Source organism: Crinia signifera, chromosome 1, assembly GCF_055691185.1.
Source record: "Crinia signifera chromosome 1, ASM5569118v1, whole genome shotgun sequence".
In the NCBI taxonomy this organism is placed as follows: domain Eukaryota; kingdom Metazoa; phylum Chordata; class Amphibia; order Anura; family Myobatrachidae; genus Crinia; species Crinia signifera.
Window position 1 is genome coordinate 380,819,532 of NC_139217.1, and position 22,878 is coordinate 380,842,409.

The following is a 22,878-nucleotide window of genomic DNA, read 5'->3' on the forward strand; positions in this document are numbered from 1 at the left end:
TTACTCACATGGTACTGGCAGCTAGATGTGTCATCGCATCGACGTGGGAATAAAGTGACATACTGGCTATGGGCCTTATTCAGATCTGGGCTCAGTACAAATTTGTTTGGAAAATGGGCAAAACCATATGCACTGCAGGTGGGGCAGATGTAACATGTATAGAGAGAGTTAAATTTGGGTGGGGTGTTCTGAAACTGAAATCTAAATTGCAGTGTAAAAATAATGCAGCCAGTATTTACCCTGCACAGAAACAAAATAACTCACACAAATTTAACTCTCTCTATACATATGCCACATCTGCAGTGCACATGGTTTTGCCCATTTTCCAAACACATTTGTACTGAGCTCAGATCTGAATAAAGCCCTATGAGTGAAATTATAGCTTAAGTTTGGCACATACACTCTGGAATATATCAGTAGCATATAAGGGGTTCCTCTAAAAAGTTTATTAGAGTCTTGGAACAAAGGACCTCTTAATTCAGAGTTCCCACTGCATTTACTTGATCACTCTGGGGCTGGATTACTTGACACATGGGATATGTTTAACCTTTCTGGTGGCTGGACAACTTATATCAGTGATATTGAATATTCAGATTGTTTAGGTAAAAAGGGCCATTGGGGTATGCACACAGGTAACATGGTGGCTCACAGACCTCCACTGGCAGGAGGAAATCATTTTAATTTCATCATATAGTCCAGAGGTTCCCAAACTTTTTTGAATCACGGCACCCTAGAGTATCAGAATATTTTTCAGGGCACCCCTAGGCCAAAGTTTGTTACCAAGAATAAAAAATAATAATAATTAAATGAAATAAGTTGTGCTTAAATGTCATCCTTAGGTCCAGTTATGTGGTGAGGAACACGATTCACTTCTCTTTCCCCACATATTTTATAATTGGAAGCCACAAGCACTGATTTTTGTCTGTTTCATTGGCTATAAATAAATTGAATTGGTTCTGGACCACCAACCTGAGGCACCCTTGCAAGTGTTCCGAGCAGGGCCGGTGCAAGGCACCGGAGCGCCCCAGGCGAGTCGGGGTGGGGGCGCCCCGGTGCCGGGGGGAGGGGGGGGGTGGTACCTCTGTAAAAAAATTGCTGCCCCTGCGTCCCTGCAGTGCTGGGGCGGTCAGGGGTGTTCGTGCCGTAGGGGTACCTGCGGCGCCGTCATGTGTATAAAGCTGGCTGCGGCCGGCGGGGTCCCTGTAGTGAATAGCAAATAACTAGCGCTTCCCGCGCCGCCGCGCGCATAGCGCTAGTTATTTGCTATTCTCTACAGGGACCCCGCCGGCCGCAGCCAGCTTTATACACATGACGGCGCCGCAGGTACCCCTACGGCACAGACACCCCTGACCGCCCCAGCACTGCAGCAATTTTTTTACACAGTTCGCTGGGGGTGAGGGGCGAACTGCCGCCCTCCAGGTGCCGGCGCCCTAGGCAAATGCCTAGAGCTGCCTAGTGGTGGCGCCGGCCCTGGCTCCGAGGCACCCTAGGGAGCCTAGGCGCACAGTTTGGGAATCACTGATCTAGTCCAATATATGACATGGAAAGAACTGAATTTTGTCCCCACCACAGACTGAACCTTTCCAGCAGAAGTGAACCAATTCAAATTTAGTTACATCTAAAAATAATAATTTAGTTGTAATCAACCTCCAAATTTGTTATCATCCACTGAAGTTCCACAAGCCCTTCAGAAAAGATTGCAATTTGATCCTCTTTCCATCAAAACATTCTGCTGGCTGGATGGTTGATGTATGTATGTGATGAGTCAAGTGACTATTTCCAAATTATCTAATACATTAATTCATCCCTGTTCCAACATGAATTAAACTTAATGCAGGTTTTGTCACTTAGTTCTAGAACTGACATTGTCAGGATCCCCATGGATGAAGGCTGGGCTAGGGTCATTTATAACACTTATAACTATCTAAGGGAAATATATTCAAACTGACCGTCCCTCTATATGGGATGGGTTGTCGGGAAGGGTTGCGCTGTGGACTCTTTGTGAGGTGACCCAGCTGCAGTGAGTGTAGAGGTATACTACCAGTACCTCTTAATAAAGCTAGTTGGGGGTGGGGGTTACACCTTGCGGTGTCACTCTGCGCTACGGGTATACCTTTTTGGAGTGATTACACTTATCTCTTATCTAAAATAATAATGTAGTCACCACTATTGGGGTTGTAGAAAAAAACAATAATATTTATTTAAAAAAGTACTTAATGCCCCTTTCCCACTGCAGGTCTAAAACGGTAAATTGCCGCTTTTTCAGCGCAATTTACCGTTTAAGGCTGCAGTGGGAAAGTGCCAGAGTTGAAATACCGGTTAAAGATAACCGGTATTTCAACCCGTTTTAAAAGCAGAGTCCTACACGGTTAAATACCGTTTTTGAGGCAGTGGGAATGCCTCTGAAACGGTATTTAGTTTAAAAAAAAAATTGGTGTGGGGTCCCCCCCACTGCCGTAACCAGCACCAGGCTGAAAGAACCGGGGCTGGCATTAAAAAATCAGGAAACCCGACAAATAGAGCTTCGCTGATTTTTTAAAACCAGCCCCAGGCTCAAGGGCCGGGTCTGGTTCCCAAAATACGGGGGACAAAATGAGTAGGGGTCCCCCGTATTTTAAGAACCAGCCCCAGGCACAACCAGCCAGCAGGGTAATGCCACAGCCGGGGGACACTTATTATATAAGGTCCCGGGGCCAAAGCATTAACCCTACTGACCAGTCAGCCTGGCCAGGGGTCCTGGGGGAGTGGGGACCCCCCCCAATAAAGGGGTCCCCCCCCTCCAGGACTTACCTGACCAGGCTGAACACTGGGGTTTTTTTGTCAGAAGAGGACTGACAAAGAAAGAAAAAAACGCTTTGTGGGCGCACTCCTTGTTAAATTTAAATGCAGTAAGTGATAGTTTTTTAAAACGTAACTTTTATTGAAGACTCGTTGTTAAAATAGATGGCACATTGTGGTAGAAAAAATATATTTTTATTAAGAAATGGTTTAGAATGTAGTGTGAACCTTGAACTAAAATTGTCAAGGAATATTTGTATCACACGTTAATTTATCATTCATGCACTGATTTGTCAAAGGTACGGTTTACCAGTGATCATAGGCAGGTAAATGATTCAGTTCTCTATAGGGATAATATGGGATCTTGTGCTGGGATTGCACACTGGGTATACCACGGATGGTTTACCCAAAAAAAGCCTCAAAAATTGCTTTGTATATAATTAATGAAATTCTCTCTGGTAGTCATATATACAGAGATAGATTTGAAGTAGTGATTCACCTCCCTTGTATTTATATTGCCACACCTGGTCTTCCCCAGGGGTCTCCCACCTGGGTACTGTCCTGGCCCTCCACTGCTTGGCTTCCAAGATCGGAGAGGGTTTGGGCAGTCCAGTGGGGTATGGTGGCAATATGTTGGGTTAATTCGGTGCACTTCAATCAATTGAACTCTTAGACTACAGATAGATATGGCGCATCACTTGTGACCCATGGAATTGGGGAAGGCAGACTTTAGAAAAAAAGGGGGGGGGGAATGGGAAAAAAAAAGAATTATATAGGAATTTATTTTTATATTGCGTTACTGCATGGTAGAACAGTGGTGCCTATTCAATTGCGTGACTGAGACAATTATAGTCTGCACAGGTTGGAATGTGAACCCAAAAGGTTAGGAAAGGCAGACTGAAAAGAGAAAGGGAGGGGAAAGAGGAATTGTAATACATACACAAAACCGTATATATGTGATTAGGAGTTGTGGGCAAATTATCAAATTGTCCTATACGGTCGATTGGGTATGCTGGGTGACACTCGGCTCTTGTGGCACAAGACAAATAATTGTTGCTGCAAAGCAGAATGATGGTACTAATTCTGTTTTGTGACTGCAATTTTTTTTATCTACACAGGCTGAAATGTTGACACAGAGGAACAATCCAAGGGTATAAGATTAGTGAACTCGTGGATTGATTGATCCTGGGTGTTGGAGAGACTGTCATCCAATGTAATCACTTTTAGGCTAGCTTGCTAGCAGCAGATGAGATAAAGATTATAGCAAAGAGTACAGATGTTGATTTGACACAATGTTGCTTAATTGCTGGGAAGTCCAAATACTGTGTCTATTTGGGTACACCGGTAGATGTGGATACAAAATTGCACATTGACTAGATATCAAATAGTATGACACATATTAGATACAATATAAATGAGGTTTACTTTTCACTCAGTAGGTATGAATAATCAGCGCTGTATCACATTATAGGTTTAAAAAATCAGCACTGTTTGTACTAATTGACACGGTTAATGTAGACACAGGCGTTAGTAGTGTTACACTGGTATTGCAGTCTGGTTGAACACAAAACAGCGATGAGCCCAGGTATTTAGAAAAAATGGGGGGTCAAGGTGAATTAGTTGTGGGAAAATGTCACAGTTGGAACACAGCCCTAATGCCGTGTGGCAGTAGGGGATGTGTCCGTGTACCTGTTGCCGCTGCCTGTGTTAGCGGCTGACGGAGATAAGTGGTGTGCCACACGATGCCGGGAAGGTCCGAGACCGGACCTGTGGATGCCGCCCGCCTGCGTTGTAGATAGCCCGGGGAGAGGCGGAGTAGCGGGAACCTGACCCGCTGTTGTCTGGTGATCAGACGCCGGCCGGCTGTCCGGGAATGAGTGAGGCGGCGGTGAGGGTGAAATAGCTGCCGATGCGCGTCTGAGGAGTGAGGCTGAAGGGAGACTGACAGCTGGACACGTGTTTCGCCTATAGGGCTTCTTCCTGCAGTGCCATTTGTTTTAACAACGAGTCTTCAATAAAAGTTACGTTTTAAAAAACTATCACTTACTGCATTTAAATTTAACAAGGAGTGCGCCCACAAAGCGTTTTTTTCTTTCTTTGTCAGTCCTCTTCTGACAAAAAAACCCCAGTGTACAGTCATTGATCTCTAACGCTGGGCGCACCGCCAACCTCATAACTACCAGAAAATCTTTTTCCAAAGTAGTTTATATTAGTTGGTTCCAATAATCTAATAAATAAGAAATCCATAGTCTGTGCGGATCTACACCCCTTTTTTTGTTCTGACCAGGCTGAAGCCTGGTGCTGTCCCCGGTGGCCCTGTGCGGTGGCCACCGGGCTGATCATTGTGTAAAAAAATAGATGAAAAACCTATTGTTTTAAACTGTGGAACTATGAGTCCCAGCAAGCCTCCCACAGCAAGAGAACCACAAGTCCCAGCCTGCGGGGCTTTAAAGGGCCCGCTGGGTCTTGTAGTTCCACAGTAAAAAAAATAGATAAATAAATACACACTGACACAATATAAAAATAAAAGTTTAATACATACATTACACAAACACACTGATACTTACCTATTTTGATCCCGTAGGTAGGTCCCAGGGTCCGGTCCGGTGGCTTGGTTCCGGGGCCTTGGTTCTGGGGCTGGTCCGGGTCCGGGGCTCCAGGGCTGAAGAGACGCAGAGATCCTTCTTCCTCTGCGTCTCTACTCAGAATGATTTCTGGCCAATCAGGAGCCGACTTTCTCGGCTCCTGATTGGCCGCTAGGCGGCCAATAGAATTCATTCTGAGTAGAGACGCAGAGGAAGAAAGATCTCTGCGTCTATAGTGTACAGCGGAGCGGGTACCAGCAGCCGGGAGCAGCACGTCTTGAAGTGAAGATGCCGGGGTGGACGCCAGAGGACAGGTGAGTAGGATTTCTTTCCCCAGGTACCCCTTTGGATTACTACGGATCCAGGACCCCGGACTCTTCAGCCCTGGAGCCCCGGACCCGGACCAGCCCCGGAACCAAGGCCCCGGAACCAAGCCACCGGACCGGACCCTGGGACCTACCGACGGGATCAAGATAGGTAAGTATCAGTGTGTTTGTGTAATGTATGTATTAAACTTTTATTTTTATTATGTGTCAGTGTGTATTTATTTATCTATTTTTTTTTTACTGTGGTTCTCCAAGTCCCAGCTTGCGGGGGAGGCTTGCTGGGACTCATAGTTCCACAGTTTAAAACAATAGGTTTTTCATCTATTTTTTTACACAATGATCAGCCCGGTGGCCACCGCACAGGGCCACCGGGGACAGCGCCAGGCTTCAGCCTGGTCAGGTAAGTCCTGGAGGGGGGGACCCCTTTATTGGGGGGTCCCCACTCCCCCAGGGCCCCTGGCCAGGCTGACTGGTTGGTAGGGATGAATGCTTTGGCCGGGGGGACTTGCATAAAAAGTCTCCCCCCGGCTGTGGCATTACCCTGCTGGCTGGTTGTGCCTGGGGCTGGTTCTTAAAATACGGGGGACCCCTAGTCATTTTGTCCCCCATATTTTTGGAACCAGCCCCGGACCTGGAGCCTGGGGCTGGTTGTTAAAAATCGGGGAACCCCTATTTGTCGGGTTCCCTGATTTTTAATTACTGGCCCGGCTCTTTCAGCTTGGTGCTGGTTACAGCTGTGGGGGGGACCCCACCAGTGTTCCCTCTAAGCTGTGCGCTCGTGCGCGCACACACAACTCGACGATCGTGCGCACAGACATTACAACAGTGCGCACAAAGCAGCAGTGGTCCCTTCTTGCAGTTGTGGACTCAATTATTGTGTGTTTCACCCATTAACTACATTGTGGGCTGTGTTTTAAATGTTTAATACCATTTTGAAGTAAAGTTAACACAAATTCTGAACGTCATTTTCCAGTTATATATAAATGACGCACAAAAATTTAAATTTCCTTCCAAAGTTGCACAAACAAAATCTTTTGCCGCCTTTGTAAAATTAGAGGGAACATTGGACCCCACGCTGTTTTTTTTTTTTTAATCCCCCCCCCCCCCTCATTTTTTATGGGTTAAACGGGTTTTTAAACGGCAGTGTGAATGTGCCAAAAACGGCTTTTAAACGGTAATTTACCGGTTAAAAGCTGCAGTAGGAAAGGGTCTTTATGGCTCTTGCCGTTTAAAAAAAAAATGGGTAATGACCCGTTTCAGCAGTGGGAAAGCAGCATAAGTAATCCTTTTTCTGTTACAGAAATACAATGGGCTATAATCAATCATTTAAAAAAAGCATGCAATGACTTTCATATTACCTTTTAAATACTAATAAATAGGTTCGTTCAAAAGGTTTGTAAAAAAATAATAATAAAAATAATGTAGGTGTGTGTAGGTTCTAATACCGGTATACACATACAATGGGCGGGTATACAAACAGGGAGACACACTGGGGGTAAAGTCCTCAGTAGCTGGTCCAATTCTCTTATGATTCTCTCTGATTTTGCAGCAAGAATGTCTCAGTCTTAAGTGGGATATCCACTATGTGCTTGATACCTGATTTCCAGTGGGGTAGGTGGTAGCGTGGAAGTGTCTGCCCGGCAGACTCCCGTCAGTATCCTCTTAACCAGAGGGGTACTTAGTGGGTCCAGATGCAGCGATGTGTCAACTAGTTTCACCAGATAACTGGCTTCTTCAGGATGATCGCAGTAACTGACTTACTTCTCCGTGCCTCCTTTTATCCCCTGGAGGTGGGCGGGATCAGCTTGAGTTGTTCTCTCCTCATTGGGCAGCTGTCACTGTTCTATTTCAGCGCTCACTCCGTTTCTCGCTGGGCGTGACGTCACTTCCGCCCTTCTCCCTCTGTGGCGTCTTGGTTTTACTTCCGTCCCTATAGACTGTAAGCTCCTTGGAGCAGGGCACTCTTCCCTGCTGTTCTCACAGCCTTTTTCTCATGAACTTCAATTACAACTCTTTACTCAGCGGCCATCTACTGTATACCCGCATCTCTTCTCACTTGTGTCTATTCATCTCTACCAAGGACAAACTGACCCTGGCATCATGCAGACAATTCATTTGCTTCCCTACATCTCAGCTGTATCGTATACTAGGAACTGTGCTACTAATTGTTAAGGCCCCCATACAGTAGGGCGACTTGTCATTAGGACAAGTCGCCCCCGACTTCCCCCTGAGCTTCCCCGGCTGCTCCCCGGGGGAGCTTGATTAGACTGGCACTTGATGTGCCATTTTTTACATGTGATAAATCGTCTCGATTTATCACATGTAAAACACCCGGGGAGCGGGGGGGGGGGGCTACAGAGATGGGAGCAGGGGGGCTGGGGACTCTGTGTCCCCCGCTGCTGGGGACGCTGCGGGGGACAGCGTCTGTGTCCCCCGCTGCTGGGGACGCTGCGGGGGACAGCGTCTGTGCGGCGAGGCGTTAGAGGGAGCAGGCGGGCTGGGGACTCTGTGTCCCCCGCTGCTGGGGACGCTGCGGGGGACAGCATCTGTGTCCCCCGCTGCTGGGGACGCTGCGGGGGACAGCGTCTGTGCGGCGAGGCGGTAGAGGGAGCAGGGGGGCTGGGGACGCTGCGGGGGACACGTCTGTGTCCCCCGCTGCGGGGGACAGTGTCTGTGCGGCGAGGCGGTAGAGGGAGCTGGGGACGCTGCGGGGGACACAGGCGGCATAGAGCCGGGAGCTGTCAGTGCTAGAAAAAAAAAGCCTATACAATGAATGGGCTGCCTGTGATTGGCTGAGCGCTCTCTCAGCCAATTGCTGACTGGCTGAGAGAGCGCTCAGCCAATCACAGGCTGCCCATGCATTGTATGGGCTTTTTTTTTTTATTCAATACTGACAGCTCCCGCCGGCTCCCCCTGCCCGGCTCTATGCCGCCTGTGTCCCCCGCAGCGTCCCCAGCCCCCCCTGCTCCCTCTACCGCCGCACTAGGTCCCAAGTCGGGTGGTCGGACGTGCAGCAGGTCCGACCACCCGACGCAGATCCGATGCGCACGGGACCGCGCATCGGATCTGAGGGGACATCCAAACTAGCCGATTTTGGTCCGATTTCTGCCAGATCCGACTGATCTGGCTGAAATCTGACCAAAATCGGCTAGTGTATGGGGGCCTTTACATATGCTCTGTTTTAGTTTTCAGTTACTGCTATGTTTAGTTCTGTGAACCACATAATGTTTAAATGTGTGCCATATGTATGTGTGCCATATGTATGTGTGCTATATGTATGTGTGCCATATGTATAGTGCTGTGAACCATTTGTAAATAATATGTAATAATAATGTTTACCCCAGTATCTGAGTGCAAAGATTCATTTTGGAGACTAATTTTAAGCAACACTACAAAAAGATGTACATACATGATGTTTTCATTTAACTCTTGGAACTAAAGGTGCAAATACACTGCCTGCGATGTCTTGCAGCAGTGTACGGACACCTGACAGCCTGCAAGCCGCTGGGACCTTCCCGGTGGCAGGAACCCATGCGATCCGTTGTGATGGATCGCATGCGTCCCTGCTTTCCACCCGCCCCAGAACGGGTGGTCGGACGGACAGCCGGTCCAACCACTTAGTCGGGTCCGATGCGCACGGGACCATGCATCGGACCTGACTGCATGTCAGGGAGAGGCGATTTGGTCTGATTTAACAGGCCGTTTGGTCACAATCGGACCAAATCGCCTCAGTGTATGGGCACCTTAACTCTGAAGAGAAACTATCTGATGCTCAATGGCTAACACTACTGCTACCTTCAGTGCTGTACTATGGTCCACTGTGGCTCCACTATTCACAAAAAGTTTAATGTTTTAGGTAGAGGGGGAACTATTCAACAGACAAACTGAAATTTGCTAAAAAGTGCCTTTAGTCCCGTTGGAGAAAGAGCGCTTTATAACTATTATTATTATTATTATTATTATTATTATTATTATTATTATGCATTTTGACAAGTCACAATACTTCTGTGAGAATGTCCTTTGGATAGAGGTGTCAAAAAGATAGCCACATCAGTTCTATGTGCACAGGAGAAAAAAAAGAAGCTATCAAAGAAAAGATAAACCATACCATACTTGCCTACTTTGGATTTCACCTCTCCGGGAGAAGCCCGGAGAGGCAACACGTCAGGGGGGCGGGGGGCAAGGCTGACATCGCTTGGCCCTGCCCCCCATGCCGGAAAACGCTATGATTCGCGAGCAGTGGAGAGGGGGCGGGGCTTAAACGACGTGAAATGTCTCGGCCACGTCATTTAAGCCCCGCCCCTCCCACCCATTAAACCAGCAGGCAAGGGGGGAGCGCGGGCAATCACCAGAATGCGGGAGACTTGCCCACCTTCCCGGGGGCCCGGGAGAACGACCCGATTTTCGGGAGGCTCCCGGCCATTCGGGGAGGGTAGGCAAGCCTGAACCATACCTATTGTGAAACATGGAGGCACAATTATACAGTGAGGCTATTTCACTACTTCTAGCACAGGATTCCAGGAATCTGTGCAGGGAACAATGAACGTACGCGGCACTGCGAATGGACCTGAATAAGGTCCCTATTGTCTTCCAGATCTTTTCTAAATGTGAATGTCCTCTAATACATTGTTCTAAATGCAAGATAAGCTCAACCTGCTGGCTTCTTCTCTATTTGTGGTCAGCATCATACTGTGGTATGTGAATAAAAGTGAGTAATAGGTAATGCATACAGATCATCTCCATGCCCTACAGTATCTCCCTCCATATAATCATCATCTTACAAACATAAAATAGTAAAAGCAGAGGGAAACTCCTTGGTTGTACTGGCATCGCCCAAAGGACAGGGTTGTTTAGGAGATCTGCTGAATACCATCTTATTAGTGGCAACTACTGCCAAAGATGGAAAACAAGTATCCCGGCACTGGACACAGCTCTTCCATGCTGATAGCTAAGTACAAAGATGCCCGTGCAGCTCAAAAGCAAAAACCAGGAGAGGGAAAGGTTCAATGAACCTGAGGAAGGACAGTTAGGGCTGACCGAATATTACTTTTCCGATTGCTATAGATTTGTCATTCTGTGCTCCCTAATCTCACTGCATGTTACTGTATGCAAATTATTTATGTCCTGATCCTTTCGATGTACAGCACTGTAATGTGGCAATGCTTTATAAATAAAAGATAATAATAATGTATGCTCCACACTCTAGTGTCTGTTCACCAAGACATGAAGACTGATGTACAGTATTCTTCACACAGACCTTTTGAAATGTTCACAGCTCTTCAGAGCGTGGAAAGGCAATCTGCGGTGTATGTTCTATATTCTATCATCAGCAAAAGTCTTAAAAAAAAAACTTGTAAAGAAACTGATGTAAGCAATACTCTATTCCAGCAATGTATGGCTACTAACCATTTGTGTCCCTGCAGTGAGTGGTGTGAACATAGAATATTTTGAATCTTGTAGTTCTATTTTTTGTTGTTATGTTCTGCTAAATTCTGTTCTGCTATTATTACAGGGGACAATGCGGGGAATTTACTAAGACGGGAGTTCTATTTCACACGGCATGATACTAAGAGCAACCAATCAGGATCTACTTCTTATTTATTTAGCACCGTTTGGAAGATAATAGATAGGATCTGATTGGTTGCTGCCCACAGCAATCTCCCATCTGAAATAGACCTTCCATCTTATTAAACTTCCCCCAATATGTAGAATAAAGACAAATAATGAAAACGTGTGTGTGTATATGTATGTATATATATATATATATATATATATATGCAGAGAAAAATGGAGACACTCACCGGACTTGCTTGAAGCTTATTTTAATCTCACCAGTACATTAGTGCATTATAGTGGGTACAGGTCGACGTTTCGGTCCAGTGCAGCACCTTTTTCAAGACCCCCTTCCTGCTCTCTCCAGGGTGTAATGTCTCCATTTTTCTCTGTATATATTTGGAAGTACCTGAATCTTTGGGACTTTCTGGATGATGGCACCCCGGCAGATATTGACACATTTGGAGAGTGCTATCCCCAAAATATGTATGTATATATATATATATATATATATATATATATATATATACAGTACTATTTTTCGGGAAAAATAGGTTCAGGGACTCCAGGTCTGCCGGTGGATCAATTAAATTAAAAATATATATATAATAGACAGAGGGAGGGATAGATAGATGTATATATTGTATTTAGAAACAAAGGCACTCACAGGTGACTTTAAAATAAAACTTATCTAATAAAAAGTACATTTTCAGTTCCTGATGATGTCATATTTAATTAGAGGTTCAGGAACTGAGTTCCTGCTGGTTCCTGCTGAAAAATAGCACTGTATACATATATATACAATCATCCAAAGAAATGAGTGTCACTCCGGGACTGCTGTATCAAAGTATGACTGTGCTTTAATTATGATGATGATAATGATTAAAGCAGTCATTTCTTTGGATGATTGTATTTACTCAGGACTTGTTCCTCTAGGACAGTCTTTTTCAACTGGTGTGCCGCGGCACACTAGTGTGTCGTGGCCAGTTGACAGGTGTGCCGCCAGGCCACGGGTCACGGCGACCAAATCATCGGCGGCAGCGCTGTCACTGTGTGTAGTGACATACAGACGGCGGGCGGCTCGGGCTCATGCGGGGGCTTGCGTGCGCTGTCTGTGGAGCCGACGTCGGGACGCCCCTACGTGTAGCAGGCGCCAGGCATGTCAGCGCCATCTTCTGCCGGCGCCATCTTACAAGGCTTGGGCAGTGTGGAATAACTAAGGGGCATTTGTGTGCGTAATATCTAAGTGGGAGGCATTTGTGTGGGGAATTTCTAAGGGGGAGCTGGTGCTTCGAATTACTTTGGGGCATTTGTGTGGGGAATTTCTAATTTTTATGTAAACAAAACCTATTTATTTCTACTAATTTTAAGAGAAATAATAACAGATATCAACATATATTTTACATATAGGTCAATATTTGTTATTATATGTATTATATTTGATAAAAAAAACTGTTAGTGTGCCTTGGCAATTTTAAAGTCTTGTCCGGTGTGCCGCGAGCCTAAAAAGGTTGAAAATCACTGCTGTAGGAGGAGGCACCCGGGCATTTGGGACATTGGTAGCGAGGAGTGCCGGGCACATCCCAATAAGCTTTATATATATATATATATATATATATATATATATATATATAATGATGCAAGAAGTCCCACACTCAATATTGTAATTAAGGAAATACTTGTTGCAGTGCCCTCCTTGAACCAATGCAGTCCATACAGGTAGGTAGGAATTGCAGGCGACACTCCAACAGACTTCTTAGTAACTTTAAAAATCCTTTATTTACGGTTTATTTAAGGACCGTAATTAAAGGATTTTGAAAGTTACTGCAATTACTATATATATATACGTGTACAGTGGCGCCGGAACGGGGGGGGGGGGGGCGAGGGGGCAGCTTGCCCCCCCCAAAATTACTGAGGCGCTAAAGCAGCTGTGCGGGCGGCTGATTAATCAGTAATATAGGCGGGCTGGCGGTGGGCTGATTAAGCTTGATCCAGCCTCCCGCCCGTCTGCCTATATTACTGATTAATCGCAGCCGCCCGCCCGCACAGCTGCTTTAGCGCCTCAGCAAGAATCCGATTCCTATTCGCAGCTGTCCGCCCACATGGATGACTGCTGCGGGGAGATGTTGAGAACCAGCGCCCGCCAATCACAGTGGCTGTGGATGTGATGCGTCCACAGTGATTGGCGGGCGTGATGCGGGCCGTAGGGAGGGAGACTGGTCGCGTGGATCAGTGCATGGGCGGGAGCCGCGGGAGCATCCTACAACAGCCGCAGCAGCAGCCATCACGCTGTGCTGCCACAACTAAAACTTAAAGGTAAATGCTGCTCCTCTCACCCTCCCTTCCCCAGTGACTGACAGATCCAGGGGTTGTCATTTACCCCTGGATTTACACCCAAACAGGTTTATGTAATTATGTCTGATTATCATAATCAGACATAATCACATAAATCTGTTTGGGGGTGACACTGCCACTTTTTCCACTTTTTACGAGTAAATGACAACCCCTGGATTAATGTCAGTCCTGGTGTCTCTGGCCACATGTATATGCCGCTGCCCGGTGTATAATGCCCACGTGTATATGCCGCTGCCCTGTGTATAATGCTCATGCGTAAATGCTGCTGCCTTGTGTATAATGCCCACGCATATATGCCGCTGCCCTGTGTATAATGCCCATGCATATATGCCGCTGCCCTGTGTATAATGCCCACGTGTATATGCCGCTGCCAGTGTGTATAGGGCCCGGGGGTAACATATAGCAATTTAGGGGGCGCCAAAATGAGATTATATCTTGCCCCCCCCAACCTAAAAACGTTCCAGCGCCCCTGTACGTGTAGGACAAGGAGTGGCACTATCAGGATTTGTATGAACAACGAACAGAATACACTTACACAAGTGTGATTCTACGTTTTGGTTTCTTGGACTAAACTGACATCAGAAATACAGATACAGAATGCAATTCAAATTATATAGGCATAAACACCTTCAAAAGAGATAAAATGGACAGTGATAAACCACCAGCCAATCAGCTCCGACCTGTCATTTTTCAAACACAGTCTGTGACATGGCAGGTAGGAGGTGATTGGCTGGTGGTTTTTCACTCTCCATTTTATCACTTTTCAAGCTAAGTACTGTACATCCAGGTCCTAGAGAGAACTAATGCAGTGGCCCGCGTGTATGGTGATGACATCAGCTGTCTCACAGTTGCTACATCATCACTATAAGACACGGAGAACAGTGTCAACAAAAACCGTCACCATAGTAACGTCTTAAGCTGGTCACGGAAATACATTAGTACAAAGAAGTACCTATAATTTCATATATATATTATTGTTACACTGAGAGTATTGTACTGTAACTCGCAACATATTAACATTTGCCATACATAATGAAAGCTAGAAAACGACAGGTTCTCATTAAGACCATATGCACAAACTGTATTTAACTGAGCGATCCATTTGGTCTCACATTGAAGCAAGATTCTGTCCATGTTGCCACCTCTCAGGCTAGCGGGGATATGATCAATCATTTTATATTGTATCTGTGACAAGTTGTGCCCATATTCTTTGAAGTGTTTTGCAACTGGCTGATCTATGGGCTTATCAGCCAAGGATGAACGAATGGCACTTCTGTTCTGTGCCTAGGGTAACCAACTCATCCCTTTATTCCGGGACACATATTAATTACACAGGTTCTGTGGCAGTTTAAAACCAGGTGAAATGGAGTCTTGAGGTGTGGCAGTTTAAAATCAGGTGAAAGCCAGCCACAGAACCTGTGTAATTAATATGTGTCTCGGATTAAAGGGATGAGTTGGTCACCCTATCTGTGCCATTCATTCCTTGATCTGGCGTTTCGTTCATGTAATATACCACATGGGTACTATTGCAAGAGAGGGTGTGTGTAATGGGTATTTTTTACCACTATGGGGATGTGTGAAGTAATCTCCTGTTTCAAGGTAAGTACAAGTAACACTAACTATGCATTTATAGACACCGGGTTTTTCTGAGGAAATTGTGCTCTTCTTGGTGTTGTTTAAAGGCAGAAATGTCAGAATGCACAATTGTGTCCTTAATGTTTCTGCCCTGTCTATGAAAAGAGAGTAAGCGCTTCTGTTTGCGGGAAGACAAATTTGGATCATTTTGAATGAGGGGTTGTAAAGCTGTTCACCCAAACTATGGGTTTCCTTGTTCCTTATTTTTAATGGTGGCTTGTGCACCATATCTAGGACATGCCAATGCTTTACTGATCACTTTTTTCAAGCAGGGCATTGGGGTATCCCCTCTGCAGGAATTTAAGCTTCATTTTTTGCAACTGTTGCTGCTCATCAGTAGGGTCATTATAAATTCTGTGCACCCTAAGAAACTGTGAGAACGACAATCCTCTTTTCAGAGGTGCTGGATGACAACTATTGGCTGCTAGAAGTGTATTGCAGTCAGTAGGTTTCGTGTACAATGAAGTGAATAATTCTTTATCCCTCATAGATACTGTCACATCTAAGAAGTGTATACACATAGCGTAAATTTCGTATGTAAATTTAATGTTCGGGTCAGAGTAATTTATTACACACATCATGTCAATAAACTCTTCCCACGTATCCAGCCAAACGATTAATAAATCATCGATGTAGCTGGTAAAGAAATTAATGTAATTCACATATTTCTCCTGTGCAAAAAAAACTAATTATTCTCAACTTGAAATATGAAAGAATTAGCTTATACTGGTGCGACCTAACTGCCCATCGCACACCCTTGTATTTGTTTATAAAACACACCATCAAACAGGAAATAATTTCTGTCTAAAGCCAAATGCAATAATCTGATAAAGAAAGGCACATGACATCCAACATAGATATCAGATAATTAAAGCAATGTACATATCTCTTTGGTGCCCTGCTGAATTGGGATATTTATATACAAACTGTTCACATCAGCTGTACATATAAAGCAATCTTTAGGTAATTACCCCAAAGCAAAAAGTTTGCCCCGATTAATTATCGTCAATGGTTTGTTATGGAAGAATTATTTGAGCCGCAGTTGTCGTGCAAACAAATTGGTTTCAACCAATGCTTCAAAGTCACAATGGGCCTTATTCTGGTCTGTGCGGACGGAGCCGAATATGCGGCCAGGACCGTGCGTCCTAAACCCCGCCTTTCGTACGGATCGCTCACTCCGTCCGATCGCGGTAAGAAGCTGTCCGAACGGACGGCAAGTGTATTTCTCATGAATACACCTCCTCAATCTCAGGGAACCTCCCCCATCATTCGATGGTCTCAGACCATCGAATGCAGGACCGAGTGGTCAGGCAGCTCCCGCAACCTCAGACCACACGGGCATTTCTCCGTGCAAAAGCAGGGATCTGGGCGGGCAGCTGACATCCGGCAATGTCATATGTCCGCCCCCTACACGTGCGTCACGACCGCATTACCATACGTACGCCCAGCGTTTTCATGGGAACGCCCATGAAACGCAGGGTGTAAACATATGGTAATGAGCCCAAACAGCCCTTCACGCCCCTCTCCACCCCCTGTTCGTAGTGTACACATTTCATGCGGAATTTGGACGTGCGTCCCGTTCGCACATGCGCAGAGACGCCTCTGCACATGCGCAGACACAAAACAACGGCGGACCGACCGCACGCGGACATTACCGCACCAACCAGAATAAGGGCCAATGTTTGTTAGTTGGGACAAAGCTTAGTCATTTACAGAGTACAGTCATTTTATCTGCTGTAAGGGATCTCGATGATAGGTTGTATATATTTATTTTGTGTTTCTTTGAAGCTTTCCCTTTCGCACTGCTTGCCGTGACGCGTTCTGGGCCTTTTAGCAACTGAGCTCTGGTACGAACACCAAAAGCTGACCAGTGGAGGTACCTGGTGCTGAATTCTGATCGCTGCTTGAAGATATACCACCGCTGGATCAATCAGTAACTACTGGTTTCTATGTCTGATGTATCTTGGGCATCCCTGTTGGGATATATTTCGGGGTTTTTTTAACCTAAGAGTTTACACGGTTTTCTTGGTAGTCTTTTGTCACTTTTTCAATTTTTTCTGTTTTGAATTTAATCAGGTCTTTTGTATTTGTCAACTTGTGTAGTAAGTTTGGCAATACAGTTGCCAGATATGTCTGATGTCAGGGCCTAAAAACAGTAATTTACCATAGTTTTAATTTTATCTCTGACAATGTCCAATTAACGCTGTGATTCCGCAACAACCAGGAGGATCAAATCAAAAGAAACTTTGTTCAAAACAGCTGCCCACTTGCGGCAGAAATCAGGATTATATCTGCTGATTGTGGGGATATGTGAATTCTGAAAGCTCTGGAATTTTTTTTTGCCTCGGTCTTAGTAGTAATCTAATGGGGAGACACCATGCAGTTAAAAGTCCATTTCCCTTTTTTTAATGTTTCAGAAGTTTGTAGAAATGTTGTTGAGCTGTGATGCCCTCACTGGTGGTCTGCGCCAAGTTGTCCTTAAATAATATGCGATCTGCGTCGATGCCAGACAGACTTAAAATGTCACCTCTATGGGTCAAAGCATCCCTTCACAAGGAAGAAAACACAGGCACCTTTTCCAGATATGGGAAGGGTTTATTGATTCGTTATCAACCGACCTTAAAACAAAAATCCACAACTGCTTTAGATCCACCCAATGGTACGAGACTCGTCTTATTTCGGGAGATGTTCCAATTGATCTTCCTATATGCAGTCCTGCAGTTATTTATTTATTTATTAACATTTTCTTATATGGCGCAGCATATTCCACAGTTGAAAGGTAGGCGGCCCTCCAGTCATGTCCACCCTATTTTGAACTTTCCATGTATTCATAATGCCTGTAAGTCTATTGAAGTGCTGAAGTTGTACAACACATACAAGTTACTATGTCCAACCATGTATGATGTAAGTATCTTTAATTTGCTCAATCCTTAATAATACATTTTGGGAAAAAAACATGTACACTGGAATGCAGGAGTTCAGTCTTTCAGTGAGTAGTATCAGCTTAGTACACACCCGTGCTTGATTCACCAATGGTAGATTGAAGAATAGTAGCGATGGTGCCCTGACTAGGGATATAGCAATCCCAGAATAATATCAGGTCCAGCAGTCTGACACTCTGAGCTTCAATTTTATATAACTGTACCTGATGCCTTCACTGCTGAATAGGTACGTGTAGGACAAGGAGTGCTGCTCCTTGTCCTACATGTACCTATTCAGCAGTGAAGGCAGTGAGTGCAGTTATATAAAACCAAAGGTGAGAGTGCCAGACTCCTGGACCTAATATATATATATATATATATATATATATATATATATATAGCATGTTTCCCTGGGATAACGGAGAATCTGAAGCAGGAGAGAGGAAGAGAGACCAGCAGACACTGCTGCTTCCCTTGGCTCCGACGCATCCCAGGCCGCCCTAGCATGCCCATCTGCCCGCCCATCTGTGTAGAGTCAATTGAATCAGTGGGGGATTTGTCGTCTCTGCCATGGCCGCATCTGCGCTGCAGCTGACTCGCCTCCGGTGCTCAGCCAGTGGACAGCGGCAGACAGCAGCATGTCAGTGCGTTGAGCCGGTGCCGGCGCCCACACAGATTCCGCTGCCGCTTGCTCCCCCAAGCGGCAGCTGGGGCTGCCTTACAGTAGTTACGCCACTGGACTCACCATGGGTGACAAAAGAAGACAGTACTGTAAAGCATAGGTGCCGATTCTGTGGGTGCTCAAGGGCCTGAGCACCCACGGAAACTGATGAGCATCCACAGGCCCGAGTCGCGCTGCTGGTCCGCCATATTAACTTGCAAATTTGCAGCTGCAGCACCCGCATCACCAGCCCTGCTGCCTGGCAAACAGTATGCTGGTAACAGTGTATTCCATCCGCACTTTAGTGACCCAGTGGCTGCCGCATAAAAGATGCTGCCCAGCGCCATTAACAGAACTGTCAGGGGCATCTTCCCGGCATTCCTGTGCATGGGGGTACGTACGGTTATCATAGAGAAACAGCTGCAGGTCCACAAGTTATGTGTAAAAATTAATTTGAATATTGGAGACAACTGTGCTGCGTATTGGTATTATTTTGTGGCCACGTCCCTTTCCCTTGAAGACACTCCCCTATATTTTTGGCTTGAGCACCCACCTTTCAAAAACATAAATCGGCACCTATGCTGTAAAGTGTGTTTGGATATATCTTCCACTTTATATTTTTAATACTACTATTATGTACACACCTATACATCGAATATGTAAAATATACAAATTTATCAATTATATATATATTATGTCATCATTGATTCAAAACATATTTCTGGATTGATTAATACCAGGATGGAAAACCAACTATATAATCCCCATCTAGCAGCTAATTATCCCTTCTTGACATAAATTGGTTTACTAAGAAAAATAAGCAATATTGTAATATTTTCTGCTAGTACGATATCGATGAAAGATCACACATATATTATGTAAGCAGAACACTGCAGGAGCTGTGTACTGACCCTCTACGGGGTGATAACTAAGAGCTGTGCCTTATATAAGCACAAAACACTATTAAATGCTCTGACAAACTGTATGGAAAGAAATAATGGGAGGGCGAGTGATTGTTTTCATGGATTCACAAGGCAGCTAGAAGATAAAAGAAAACAAAACAGCCTAACACAGCAGGAATTATGTTACACAAATCTGCTAGAAAAGTTTACTTCATTTCGGCATTTGAATTGACAGGATCATTACATATACTAGAAATTACATATACTGCATTTTCTTTGATCATGTGTACATATATTTATAAACTTATGGAAGCTACCACTTCGCTTACTATATATCAGGGTTGCCGACTTTTAGAAAATCCTCTCCGGGAGAAGCCCGGAGAGGAAGCTTTCATTACGATTTTTGGGGGTGGGGCTTAACCGTGACGTCATTAAGCCCCGCCCCCATTACGGGAAATAGCCTAAATAACTGATATCCAAGGAGGGGGCGGGGCTAAAACGTCACGATTGTGCCGTTTTAGCTCCGCCCCCTCCCCTGAGACCCGCGGATTGCGGCATATAAATGCCGCGATCGGGGGGCTCAGTGGGGGTCCCCCTGATTCCGGGAGGGTTGCCCACCCTTCCGGGGGCCGGGAGGAAGGACCCGATTTTCGGGAGACTCCCGCAAATTCCGGGAGGGTCGGCAACCCTGCTATATATGTATATTGTGGTGAAACAGAGTTAATTTCTGATAGATTTCTTTGGGTCACAGCTGCCCTGTAAAGGGTTGAGGAGCTGTCCAGCATCAGAGAGTGTGCTTTGAAGCCAGGTAACAGAACCTGGTTCACTGCAGAGCTAGAAATGGGTCTCTGATGTGTGTTTGGGGGATAGATGGGTGGGCTCCCAAACATACGGCTCCAGTCCAGGTTTTCAGACCTGCACAGCCACAGGTGGTAACTGGGCTGATTGCAGGAGAAGGGAAAGGGATTTAAACCTTGCTCAGTTTGGTGCACATTGCACTGATGCTCGATAGTGGCCAGTGAGCAGGGACAAGTTTTATAGCGCCAGGGACTTGGACTGCCAGTCCTGGCAGAAATTTCTCCAGTACTTTTAATATTACCACAGGGTCCATGTAGCCTCCCTGGCCTTCTCATCTGGTCATGAAGACTGGAGGGATGTCCCATACCTCCCAACTTTTGATGAATCTGCGGCGGGACCCAGCTGATGCGCGCCGGAAATTTCGGAGGCGTGGCCTAATTTCGGGGCGTGGCCTAATTTCGGGGCGTGGTCTATACTCGCGTCTCCCCCGCGAGGTCACGCCCCCATTTTGCCGCTATGGGGGCATGAGGCTCTGTGAGCCTCTAGCCATGCCCCCAGCCCCCTGGCTGCGGGAATAGACGCTGTGCGCATGCGCACAGCGTTTATTCCCCGCTGCTTAGCAGCCGACAGGGGGGGACTCCCAACAGCCCTCCTCACCGCGGGACACTGCCGACCGCGGGAGGGACAGCGGGACAGGCCCTGATAATCAGGACTGTCCCGCTGAAATCGTGACTGTTGGGAGGTATGATGTCCTGATCTTAACAATGTTTCTGTTGAGCAACATGTTCACTACTTATTGATAAACAGACCTTACAGTGGGGGTCATTCAGGTATGAATGCAACACTGCTATTACACGCACATCAATCAATGTTTTTGTACTGTGCATGCAGTGCACCCAAGTAGCAAGTGATTTTTAAGTGCAGCCGCACTGAGATTTAATCGCAAAGTGACTGACCGGAAGCCAGCATTTGGTAATGGTAACGGGAAGCGGTCAGACGAATGCAAGCAATTCATGGCTGTACAGATGGCAATTTCTGGGCATGAGGGTGAAAGTTGCAAAACTGTGTGGAATAGTCCAAAGTCCCATCCCCTTTTAACTCAAACAGAATGGTATAGCCTTGTAATTGAATCGCCACATCTTGTCAATCTGATTCGCGGACCTGTTGCAATGCATACAGTAGTATGCAAAATGACCGCTTGCAATGAATCACATGCGATCCAGCGCTGGGTCAGTTGCCAGGGTATTGCATGCAATGCCAGAATGCGATACCTTGGCATAGTGTATAGCCACCTTTAGCTGTTGAATCTAACACTGGCTTGGGATTTTAGGAGGAGTGGGAAGCAGGGATAGTAGGGAGGTTGGCCTGCTCTAATAGAATGCCCCATATATGATACTACTAATACTGTTGATAGACATTGGATGGGAGGAAGGTTGGAAAACCTTGCTAAGTACAATTACCTTGTAGGTCGAGTTTAGCTAAATCAGATGCAGGGGTGGGGAGGTCGCACATTCCTTGTCAGAATGATAACCAGAGTTGGACTAGCCAACAGGGGCACACTGCCTGGAGCCCCACCTCTTCGTCCTTTGCTTGGGTTCCAGACTATGCATTTGAATTATACAGTATGCATATGTTACCTTATACTGCACAGGAAAATGGTATATTCTCTACAGTGCTTTGCTGCTATTAATCTACTACATGCACTAGCCATATTAAATATTATATATATATATATATATATATATATATATATATATATATATCAAAGTATCCAGACCATGCACTCTCTAATAGTTAGACATATCCCCATACATTACATGGGACCCTAAAACTGCATTCCCCCATGAGCTCTTCATGAACCATTTTGACACTGCAGACTACTTTTTCTGACTAGTGGAAGCTGGTCCTCATTGTAGTGGAACACATTTTGCCCCTTTAACTTGCTGAAGTGTATTCTGCCCAGTGTAAAAAAAACATTCAAATACACCAAAGTGTGTTATAATGAAGTTAGTCCCCAAATATCCTAACTCCCCTGATTAAGTGAAGCAATGAATGAGAATAAACCAAGCTATATCGTAAGAGAAAAGATGGCAAGTTTGAAGTGGTTTCATTTTTTCCCTACAAACCTATTTGCAATTCTAGGAGCCAATTCAGAGTAGGACACTGATCTGCCACAACTGCACTTGCAATGTGTGCACGGAACTAGAAGCAGCTATTTGCCTGTATGCTAACTTGTATGCATCTATGACAGCACAGTATCCTTACATTTGCTTACATTATTACACATACATCATTAGACGTCATCGTAATCATGAAGCATTTGCACCAGACCAATCCTGCACTAAGACAGATCTCTGTACATGC

General features: G+C 45.5%; 1 protein-coding gene and 1 pseudogene across 4 annotated transcripts in view; both read right to left on the reverse strand.

Moving 5' to 3' along the window:
* Positions 1 to 22,878, reverse strand: part of KSR2 (kinase suppressor of ras 2) — a 435,191-nt gene that overhangs the window by 377,937 nt on the left and 34,376 nt on the right. The window lies entirely within an intron of this gene.
* On the reverse strand, positions 3,291 to 3,409 carry LOC146039081 (5S ribosomal RNA; annotated as a pseudogene).